Below are 11,685 nucleotides of genomic sequence, written 5' to 3' on the forward strand. Positions count from 1 at the left end.
TTTGAGAGGGAGAGACACAGGAGGTGGAGCAGGAGAGGGTCAGAGAGAGAGAGGGAGACGCAGAATGCGAAGTAGGCTCCAGGCTCTGAGCTGTCAGCACAGGGCCCGACGCGGGCTTGAATCCGAACGGTGAGATCAGACCTGAGCCAAAGTCAGACACTTAACCGACGGAGCCACCCAGGCACCCCTGTCCTGCAATGTATGCTTAGAACAAGCCCAGGCTCCCTATCTCTACCTGGCCCACGCTATGTGACCTCAGCCAAAGGCATTTCGCTGTCTGGTGCCCTGAATCCATCCTTCAATCCCATTATTAAAAGCCAGCTTGAGAAGGAGTCAGGATCTCGTTCACCCTGAGGTATAAGGCTGATAAGGCTATAATCCCAGGCTGGGCATTGGGGAACATTTTCTAGAAGCCGTGTTAACCCAACAGCGCTCTCCCACAGCATATAGGGCCACAGGAATGATCACCATTGGAGCTTAAGGACATCTTGCCCCTTGGTGCCATCCCTCTAAGATGGACCAGATTAAGAAGCAGTGTTTGGCTACAGAAGGGACCCTGAAGACCTGTGGAGGGAGGAAGGGCAGGAACGATGAGGAACAGGAGGAGGGCAGAAGCCAGCCTTACAGACTTGGTATTTGTATATAAGAGCACAAGAGAGGCACAGTCTGCTTCGAGCCCCACCCTCAGCAAGCAATGTGTCCTTTAGCAAACTGTTCCCCTCCCTCGGCCTTGGCCTCCTGGTTCTGAGGGGGGTTGGACGGGACTGTTGTGGAGACAACAGTGTTGTGATGTTCCGCAAGCCTGGGGGCTTGAGGGGGTAGGGACATCCCCCCTTCACCTCTGACCTCCAGGTGCTCAGTCTGGGGGTGTGGAAGGAAGAAAGGGCTAGGACAACGGTGGGTATGGAGGTGGTGAGCAGAGGCAGGCATGGTCCTGACCCCTGTCCCCAAAGATGGCCAGGACCCCAGCCACCTGGGGCAGGCTAAAGAGCTGCTTCTGCCTGTAGGATCCTGCAGCCCCCGCTGCCTGTGCCGGAACAGGGAAGAAGTCACCGTACCCTGGGGGTTCACACCCACCCCTAATGCCAGAGGAGACCCACAGGCAAGTAATTGCAATTCCACGCAGCATCTGCGAGGACGGAGTCTGCCTTAGGAAGCTTCTGGCAGGAGGAACAAGGCAGGTGAGTGTGAGGTGGGCATATTTATACCTGAACTTGAGGCAGCTGAGCGGAAAAGGCTTCCCAGAGAAGGGGATTAACAGCCCATGGCCACGTGAGGATGTCATGTGTGTGTGTGGGGGGGGGGGGGGGCAGCAGGAGCAGCGGCCTGCAGGCAGAGAGAGCCTTATGAGCCAAAGCCTAGAGAGTGGGACCAGCCAGGTACATAGGGAACCCCAAGGACGGGTGTGTGTGTGAGCGTGCACATGTGTGTAGCTGGCAGAGAAGAGGGCAGAGCCCAGCCTTGGCCATCCCACAGTGCAAGGACAGAGGGGAAGGGGTCAGCCGGGAGGCAGGGAGATCAGCGAGGAGACTATGGTTGTCCAGAGAGGAGAAGACAGCCCTCTCTCCAGCACCCCTGGCACAGTTCTACACCACAAACTTCCCTGAGCACCTACTTAGCTATACTGAGCCACACTTTTGTAAGGCTTATGTGCACCAGGCCCTGTTCCAAGAACTTTACACATATCTCCTGGTTTAATCTTACAACAATGAATGGGGAAGAGGCAGGGAGAAGAGAGAAGACAGAAGAGACAGGGAAGGAACAAGGTGAACAGATAGGCCTACCTCCAAGGCTAGGAGGAAGAAAACACATCATGCAGTGTTTGGAGTCTAGAGTATTCAGGGTTAGAAGCAGGGGATGGGGCTGCAGAGGTTGGCTGGGGCCAGACAGCAAGACTCACCGGCCATGTGACAGGGTCAGGTTATCTCAAGGGCAATGGGCAACCACTGGGCACGATCAGATTGAGAGAGGTCTCTCTGAGCCCCACCAGTGAAAAGGAGAGCAGTCGGGCTGTTGCCGTCCAGGTGAGACATGATGCGTGGCCTACACTGGTCAGGGTGGTGGTAGAGACATGTGGGTGGGCTCACAAGGTGCTGAGGAAGTAGAACTGGCAGTGCATGATGGTTGACTATCTCGTTGGCAAGTGGAAGGACCCGGACCCCGGACCACAGGTGAACGGTAGGGGCGTACATTACTGCAGGACTCAGCAGGGAGGGCAGGTGTGGAGGGCGCCATGATGAATTCAGCTGGAGGTATGCTGAGTTTGAGGGGGCTGGGGACCCACATGAGGACAGCTCCAGGACACTGCTGGGTGCACGGGTCTGGGCTCAGGGGGGAGAGCTGGGCAGGAGAGTAGAAGCAGGGACCACCGGCATAGAGATATGCCAAGAGGTCCATGCAGCTGTGTCACGGCACCTGTACAAGTAAGCCCTGCGGGTTGCCCCCACTCCCACAAAGTCCGACTAAAGTGACAGAAGAGGACAGACAACCAGAGAAGAGACAATAAGAGACAAGGAAATTTTGGAAAAGCGGAAGTGCCTTGGCAGAATTGAGAAAGCAGACACCTAAGTGCCCGTGGAGGGGAGGCAGCAAGGAGCAAGCCAGATCTGCCTTGATGCCTGGAAAGCCTCTAGAAGGAGAACTGCCAGATTCCTCTGAGAGCAGGAGTGAGGCTGGAAACAGAAGGAGCAGCATGAAAGCAGTCAGAGCCGCCCTCCCCATCCCCCCTGCAAGTTCCCTCCCACGTAGCTGAGGAGAGAAAGCCTCCTCTCCAGAGAGACTAAACAAACCTTGGTGACACAGGGACTGTGAAGTGGAGGGTGGGAACAAGGCACCATCCTGAAGTGGGGACTGAATACAGAATTGTGGACCTACAGCCCCCATCTGCTACTCCACCTGCAGAAGGCTAAAAACCCCCAACAGAAATTAGAGATCTCCTCTTGGAGTGGGCAAGAGGGGGGTACCACTCAGCTCAAGAGCAAAGACCTAGAGATAGTAGCATTTAGGCTCAACACCCAGTCACCTCTTGGGAAGCCTATCCAAGGACAAGCCCTGTCTATGCACACAGAGCTTCCTGTCAGATTGTTGGTGCCTCTGTCTTAAGTAAGAAGGGTCATATCTGTCTGCCCGGGGTCTCCAGACATTTCAGAAAGGCCTCCAACATGAAAGACATGAGAGAGGGAAGGGGAAGCAAGAAAGGGATGTGGCAGGTAGGAAAAGAAACTTAGAGGAAACAGAGACAAGTAGAGACGGAAAAACTAAAAATAGCTAATATTCTCAGAAAATCAAAAAAATGTATTACATACCTGGCAGGGGGGAGAGATGAACAGAATGCTATTTTGTAAAGAAATATTCAAAGAATGTCATGAATGGATGTTGTACTTTGTCAAATGCTTTTTCTGCATCTATTGAGAGGATCATATGGTTCTTATCCTTTCTTTTATTAATGTGGTCTATCACATTGATTGATTTATGAATATTGAACCACCCTTGCAACCCAGGAATAAATCCCACTTGATCAGGGTGAATGATTGTTTTAAGATACTACTGGATTGGATTTACTAGTTTTTTGTTGAAAATTTTTGCATCCATGTTCATTAGGGATATTGGCCTGTAACTGTCTTTTTCAATGGAGTCTATCTGGTTTTGGAATCCGGGTAACGCTGGTCTCATAGAATGAGTTTGGAAGTTTTCCTTCCATTTCTTTTTCTTTTTCTTTTTTGGAATAGTTTGAGAAGAATAGGTATTAACTCTTCTTTAAATGTTTGTTAGAATTCCCTGGTGAAGCCATCTGGCACTAGACTTCTGTTTGCTGGGACTCTTTTTGCTTTATCATGAATATCCATTCATGACGAAAACCCTCAACAAAGGTTTTAGAGGGAACACATCTCAACATATAAAGGCCACATATAAAAAAACGCACAGCTAATATCACCCTCAATGGGGAAACACTGAGACCTTTCCCTCTACGGTCAGGAACAAGACAGGAATGTCCACTCTTACCACTGTTATTTAACACAGTACTGAAAGTCCTAGCCTCAGCAATCAGATAACAAAAAAGAAATAAAAGGCTTCCAAATTGGCAAGGAAGAAGTCAAACTTTCACTATTTTCATATGACATGATACTCTATACAGAAAACCTAAAAGACTCCACCAAAAAATTGCTAGAACTGATACGCAAATTCAGTAAAGTGTATACCAAATCAATGTACAGAAATCTGTTGTATTTCTATACACCAATAATGTAGCAGCAAAAAGAGAAATCAAGGAATTGATCCCATTTAAAAGTGCACCAAAACCCGTAAGATACCTAGGAATAAATGTAACCAAAGAGGTAAAATATCGGTACTCTGAAAACTACAGAACACTTATGAAAGGAATTGAAGAAGACACAAAGAAATGGACAAGCAGTCCATGCTCATGGATGGGAAGTATAAATATTATCAAAATATCTATACTACCCAAAGCAATCTACACATTTAATTCAATCCCTATCAAAATACCACCAGCATTTTTCACAGAGCTAGAACAAACAATCGTCAAGTTTGTATGGAACCAAATAGCCAAAGCAATCTTGAAAGAGAAAAGCAAAGTTGGAGGCATCACAATTCCAGATTTCAAGTTATATTACAAAGCCATAGTGATCAAGATAGTATGGTAGTGGCACAAAAATAGACACATAGATCAGTGGAACAGGATAGAAAATCCAGAAATGGACCCACAACTATATGGTCAACTAATTTTTGACAAAGCAGGAAAAATTATCCAATGGAAAAAAGTCTCTTCAACAAATGGCGTTGGGAAAACTGGACATCAACATGCAAAAGAATGAAACTGGATCATTTTTTTATACCATATATGAAAATGCATTCAAAATGGATGAAAACCAAAATGTAAAACAGGAAACCATCAAAATCCTAGAAGAGAACACAGGCAGTAACCTCTTTGACATTGGCCATAGCAACTTCTTACTAGATAGATCTTCTGAGGCACAGGAAACAAAAACAAAAATCAACCATTGGGATTTCATCAAAATAAAAACTTCTGCACAGCAAAGGAAACAATCAACAAAGCTAAAAGACAACCTTCAGAATGGAAGAAGATATTTGCAAATGACATATCTGATAAAGGGTTAGTATCCAAAATCTATAAAGAACTTCTAAAATCCAACACCCCAAAATCAAATAATCCAGTTAAAAAGTGGACAGAAGACATGAATAGACATTTTTCCAAAGAGAACATACAGATGGCTAACTGACACATGAAGAGATGCTCAACATCACTCATCATCAGGAAAACACAAATCATAACTACAATGAGATATCATCCCACACCTGTGAAAATGGCTAAAATTAACAACACAGGAAACAACAGGTGTTGGCAAGGATGCAGAGAAAGGGGAATCTTCTTACACTGTTGAAGGGAATGCAAACTGGTGTGGCTACCATGGAAAGCAGTATAGAGGTTCCTTAAAAAGCTAAAAATAGAATTACCCTATGATCTAACAATTGAACTATAAGGTATTTACCCAAAAGATACATAAATACTGATTCAATGGGATATATGCACCCCGATGTTTATAGCAACATTATCTATAATAGCCAGATTATAATAACCAAATTATATATATTATAATTAAATTAATATAATTAAATTATAATATAATATAATTAATATCATATAATTAATATAATCATATTAATATAATCAAATATATATAAATAATACATATATAATGGAATATTATAAGGAAGATGTGAGATAGATAAATATAGACAGCTAGATAGATAGATGGTGGAATATTAGTCATAAAAAAGAAAGAAATCTTTCGGGCATTTGCAATGAAGTGGATGGAGCCAGAGAATATTATGCTAATACTATGCTCAGTGGAATAAGTCAGTCAGAGAAAGACAAATACCATATGATTTCACTCATATGTGCAATTTAAGAAACAAAATGGGTGAAGATAGGGGGGAAAAAGAGAGAAGCAAACCAGAAAACAGACTCTTAACTATAGAGAACAAACTGAGGATTCCTGGAGGGAGATGGACGGAAGTGCAGGTTGAATGAGTGATGGGTATTTAGGAGGGCACTTATTGTGATGAGCACTGGGTGTTGTATGTAAGTGAAAACAAATATTCAAAGAATGGGCAAAAGAACGTGGAAAATAAAAAGAAAACTATACAGCTGAAATTAAAAAAATCCATTGAAGGCCGAAAGATTAAGCTGAAAACATCTTTTGGAAAATAGAACAAAATGGCAAGTTAGGAAATAAGAGAGAAAAGATAAGAAATTGGAGGTTCGAATCATAAGGTCTTATGTCTCGCTAATAGGACTTCTGGATAAGCGCAAACAGAGAGAACAGAGGGGAGAATGAAACAAGATTTTCTAGAACTGAAGGATGTCTCTACTTGGAAAGCACCCATTCGGCAGCAATGAATCATTGACGATCCATACCAAGGCATAGTATCATGAAATCCAGAGGGTCAGAGACAAAGAAAAAAACCTGAAAAGGAGAAAATGGGAGGACAGATCATATAAGGGGTAAAAACTTAGACTAGCATCAGACTCCTCAACAACAAAACTGGAAAATAGAAAACAACTGAACAATCAAAAATCTTTTGAGATTTCAAAATCTTTGAAACTTATTTGCAAGCTACAATTCCATGCTTTGCCAAACTATCACGTAAGTAAAATAGGGGTTTTGTGTGTGTGTGTGTGTGTGTGTGTGTTTTAAGATAGAATAAACACATATTTATTCTGTATGGACATGCAAGGACTCACAAAATGTATGTCTTTTGTGCATTTCTTAAGAAATTGCTGGAGAGGAGCGCCTGGGTGGCGCAGTCAGTTAAGCGTCCGACTTCAGCCAGGTCACGATCTCGTGGTCCGTGAGTTCGAGCCCCGCGTCAGGCTCTGGGCTGATGGCTCAGAGCCTGGAGCCTGTTTCCGATTCTGTGTCTCCCTCTCTCTCTGCCCCTCCCCCGTTCATGCTCTGTCTCTCTCTGTCCCAAAAATAAATAAACGTTGAAAAAAAAAAATTAAAAAAAAAAAAAAAAAAAAAAAGAAATTGCTGGAGAATATGCTATACCAAAGGCAGTTAGCCAAGAAATAGGAAGGCGCTGGGTCCAGGACACCGTGGGGTCAACTAACGAGGAAGAGAGGGAACTCTTCAGGCAGATGGGGAAGGACAGTTCTAGAATGACAGCCAGAGAAGAGACATGGTTTGTATGTGTAGATTATCTGAGGAGGCGGGTAGAATTGAGAGCAATTTTAGGTTTTGCTGGAGAGTCTGGGAAGCGCCACGGTAGGTATAGGAAAACTAAGTAAGCAACAAACAAGAAATAACTTCAGGGAAAAAATTAGTCCTATGGATTCCACTTCTGAAACATCTCTCAGCTGTTTCCCCTCCACTTCTCCTGGATTCCAAAATATTTTAAAATATTAAAAGTAATTTCAACTAAGCTTGTTGTAATCGTTTCACAATGTCTCCTTATATCAAACCATTATGTTGTACATCTGAAACGAATACAATGTCATGTGTCATGGCCCAATAAATTTTTAACTTTAAAAAAAAAAAAAAAAAAAGGCTTGATGATGAACAAAACATGACACTTTTCAATTCCACGGGATCTGCCCCTGGCCCTGCAGGACCCTGAGAGTGAGTGCCTTACTTACCTCACCCTAGTCCCTGCTCAGTGCTGAAGCCAGGCTCCCTGCCCAACACAGGAGGGGAGGGTCAGACTCTCCAGGAGGCAGAGGTCCTATCTGGGGAAATTCTGCATGCATTTCTGCTGTGCAGAGGTTGAGTATTCCTGCTCTGGAAGAAGTGCCAAATGTAGGTCTGAGAGTTGCAGAGGGGAAGGGAGGGACTGCCATGTGCTCCTTGAAATGGGACTGCAGCTGTTTAAGAGATATATGCCCTATCTGCCAGGGGTGCTGACACTCTTCCTTTCCTCCTCCATTCCTTTGGGGCTTTCTCCGTGGGCTTGTCTTTAAAATGCAGAAACTCTCAGGGGCACCTGGGTGGCTCAATCCGTTAAGGGTCTGACTTTTCTGTTCAGGTCATGATCTCATGGTTTGTGAGGTCGAGCCCTGCATTGGGCTCTGTGCTGACACTGCAGAGCTTGCTTGGGATTCTCTCTCTCTCTCTCTCTCTCTCTCTCTCTCTCAAAATAAATAAAAATAAGCTTTAAAAAATAAAATAAAATTCAGAAACTCTTAGAATGATTAAACAATACAATAAATTAATTAGCTGAGTCTTTGAGGACCCTGTGCCCCACCTGTCCACTCCAGGTGATAAGGGTCCTTCTCTCTGCTTATCCAAATCCTCTGTGGACTCCAGTCCCAGTTCACCCCTTCTTCCCCTTCCAGGAAACCCCTGAAACCCCTTCCTGGACAGCAACATGCAAAAGAACGAAACTGGACCAGTTTCTTACACCATACACAAAAATACATTCAAAATGGATGAAAGACCTAAATGTTAAGACAGCAAACCATCAAAATCCTCGAGGAGAACACAGGCAGTAACCTCTCTGACATTGGCTGTAGCAACTGGGATCTCTCCTTCTATGTATTCCATAAGCACACACTTGAGAACCACCTACTATATGACAGGCTGGGTTGCAGAGACACAAGGATTGATTTTTTTTTTTTTATTCTACTTGAAGAACTCAGAAATAATACCAGCACATAATTAAAGTAAAACTGTACTTGAAGGTTAGAAAGAAGTCAGCAAGCTCTGCTCCACCTTCTCCAAGCTCAGCATCACCTCTGGGTTTCAATCACCCTTAATCCTTTTGGGTAGTTCATCCAGTATTTAGCTCCATTTAAAAAAAAAATACAGGCAAGTACATGGTATTTTTTGATATTTCAGTTTGGGGCATTAGCTCCTGACTTCCTGCCATGGTAAATAAAGATGTAAATCTCCTATCTCTCCCCTGCTTCCTTTCCTTCCATCCTCCCAATAATGTCATTTTCCAATTTTTCATTGCATTAAAGTACCACTGAGCCCAGGTGTGCATTATAACTGCATTCTTTTTGTCTGACCCTTTTTTTTTTTTTCTAGAGTTCACAACTGCCTTTTTTTATTTGCCTGATGTCTAGTATCTATTGTTAATTGTTAATTCTAAGTGTTCAATATCTCTGCCACTCACCTGTCAATAGTAGTTTCCGGTCAAACACCTCAGGTCCATTTTCTCTCCATTTTCTTTTTAGAACCTGGATGTGTTGTTTGCAGGGCCTGATACTCAACTGTCCTGTGAGGGCACTCCTCATTTTCTTGCTGACACATGCCTTCGCTGGACTTCCTATGTTCAAGGCCTCATTTCTGGAATCTTCTTTCTTTCTCTTCCTGGGCTTGCTCCCTTGTTTCGGTGGTGTGCATCCTCCAATAATTTCCTGACAGTGGGGGCATAGGAGGTAAGAAATTAAAACACTAATCTTGATTTACTGAGTTTGGGGCACCTCTTAGATCGTGCACCCCAGGCAAGCACTTCACTCTCCTTGCCCTAGTTCTGGCCCTGGTGAGCATCAGCATTGTTTCTTCCACCCTGCCAGGGCCTGAACTGTGGGGCATAATCACTGCACATGAGAAACACTGCTCAGATGAAGGTGGGCTATATCCCAGGGCAGTCCTGCACACCCAGAGTGCTTCCAGAAAAGACCGGGCAGGATCCTGACTTTGCTGGCTCCCTCTGCTTCCCGGGAGCAGCCTCAGGAAGAGTGGAATGGCTCTGTTGCCCTTGCCGTGAGCCGGGAAACTTCTACGAAGGGCAAAATGTCATCTGTGAAACCTTCTCTTTCGGAAAACCGATCCAAACAGTCCCTTGACACAGAACCCTTCAATTTTCTGAGGGAGTAAATCGAATGTCTGTTCATTGCTTGAATAGCTAATGCTCATTATGGTTCACACTAGTTTTAGGGATGTTTGCGACGCAGTAGGGCTGAATGTTGCATAATAGCTGATAATCACTTATCGTGTGCCAGATGTGATGCTGGGGCTTTGGATGCCTTATCTCCACGCACTTTCATGCCACCTCATGAGATAGATGTCCTTGTCACCCGCATTGTGCAGATAAGGAAACTGATACCCAAAGAGGTCAGGTGACTGGCTGGAGTTCCCACAGCTGGAAGAGGAGGGAGCTGGAACTGGCGCCCCGTCATCCTGCCCCCCATGCTTGGAAACACCCTGTAATTCTGACTCTACCAGCAGAAATGTCCAGAGGCCAGTCCGGAGCCAGGAAGCCAGGGTCTCAGGATGGAGTCACTACATGAGTCTGGGCAAACACACCCACCCACCTGCTGTCTCTGGGCCTCCATTTCCTCCTCTGAGCAGAAGGTTTCAGCAGCTGTGCTGGCTCTTCTGGCCCTGATACGCAGGGATCCTGTGACTGGACTACCATGTTCCCAGCAGACACATGTCCTATCAGTATTTGCTCTGAGAATGCCATGGAGGAGAGTGACCTGCAGGTCAGCAGGTCAGGGGTTCGGCTCCAAATTCTGAAGGGAAAGACAATGACAGGGTTCGGGGCTGGGGTCTTGTTAGCCATCCTGTCATCTTCTTCAGGACCTCCTGGTCAGGGAGCTATCCTAAGTCCCAGGCATTGCTTTCCCCTTGTCCATGGATCGCCTAGCTCAGCAGGGGTAGAGGCAGTGGGTGTGAGGGTGAGCAGATCTTGGGGGGTAGGTGGCTGAGGTGGGCTCAGACAGAGCAGGCTCAACCAGAGGCCCCTGGGGTGGCCGGACCAGGAGAGGATGGTGCTCCAAGAGTCTCCCAGGTGTTCAGGAGAAAGGAGCCCTTGGGAAATGCTGGGGGTGTGCCTTGATCTAAGGCAGGAAGGAAAGGAGAGGAGAAGAGAGACCACCGAGGTCCCCACCAGCCAGTGGCAAGGGGTGATGGAGAGGAGTGGTTCAGGGAGCTATAAGGCCCAGCAAAGCCTCTTACAGGGAAGCAGGGCCCATCTGCAGAGCTCAGACCCACCAATGGTCAGGCACAGCAGCTCTGAGGTGCTAGGAGCCAAGCAGGTAACCAAGAGGAAGAATTAGCCCTCCCTGCCCGCCAACCCCCCCCCCCCCCGCCAGGAAATGGAGTGGGGACCATGTCTTCCAGAGCCCAAGGGAACCTCGGAAGCTGTGGGAAGCCACAGTTGGGGCTGAGCTGCCAGAGACATCAGGGTCTGGTGACTAGTTCTTCTTCCTAGGACGCTTCCTGCCTCCCTGTGGCCAGGTGCAAGGTCAGTAACAGACTGGAGCCCTGCCCTTGACCCACTGTCTGGGCCATGTGGTTTCTACATCCATCCTGCTTTTCCTGTGTGCAGCGGGGGTGAGGGCACGACGCAGATGGGCAGCGCTGACTCTAAGTGGCCTCTGCTGGGTGGATGGAAGAGGACGTTGAGCCTAACTGTTCTAATGAGCCATTAGAACATCTCACTCTCCACATCTCACTGTGATGCCACTACCCTTTCCCACACAGTGGCCACCAGGTCCCGCACTACACTGGAAATCAAGAGGCCTGGGAGACCAGGCATGGACAGCAAATAGGGGGCTGCAGACAATCATCTCAGTGGGTCTTGGTGCATCAAAAGCCATGACTCTGTGGGGCTCCTTGGTGAGTCTGTATAGAGACTGGAGTAGCCCTCTGCCATGAGCAAGGTCAAGGGGGCTTATCAGGATCACTCCTCCAT

General features: G+C 46.2%; 1 protein-coding gene across 1 annotated transcript in view; it reads right to left on the bottom strand.

Moving 5' to 3' along the window:
* ADCYAP1R1 (ADCYAP receptor type I) overlaps positions 1–9,378 on the bottom strand; it is a 98,190-nt gene extending 88,812 nt beyond the window's left edge. The window contains exon 1 of the mRNA XM_086693244.1: positions 9,157–9,378. The gene's annotated coding sequence lies outside the window, so the exon portion shown is untranslated. The remainder of the gene's footprint in view (positions 1–9,156) is intronic.
* Positions 9,379–11,685: the final 2,307 nt, after the last annotated feature.

This window comes from Puma concolor, chromosome A2 (assembly GCF_028749965.1).
Source record: "Puma concolor isolate L17-30 chromosome A2, mPumCon1.1.hap2, whole genome shotgun sequence".
Lineage (NCBI taxonomy): Eukaryota > Metazoa > Chordata > Mammalia > Carnivora > Felidae > Puma > Puma concolor.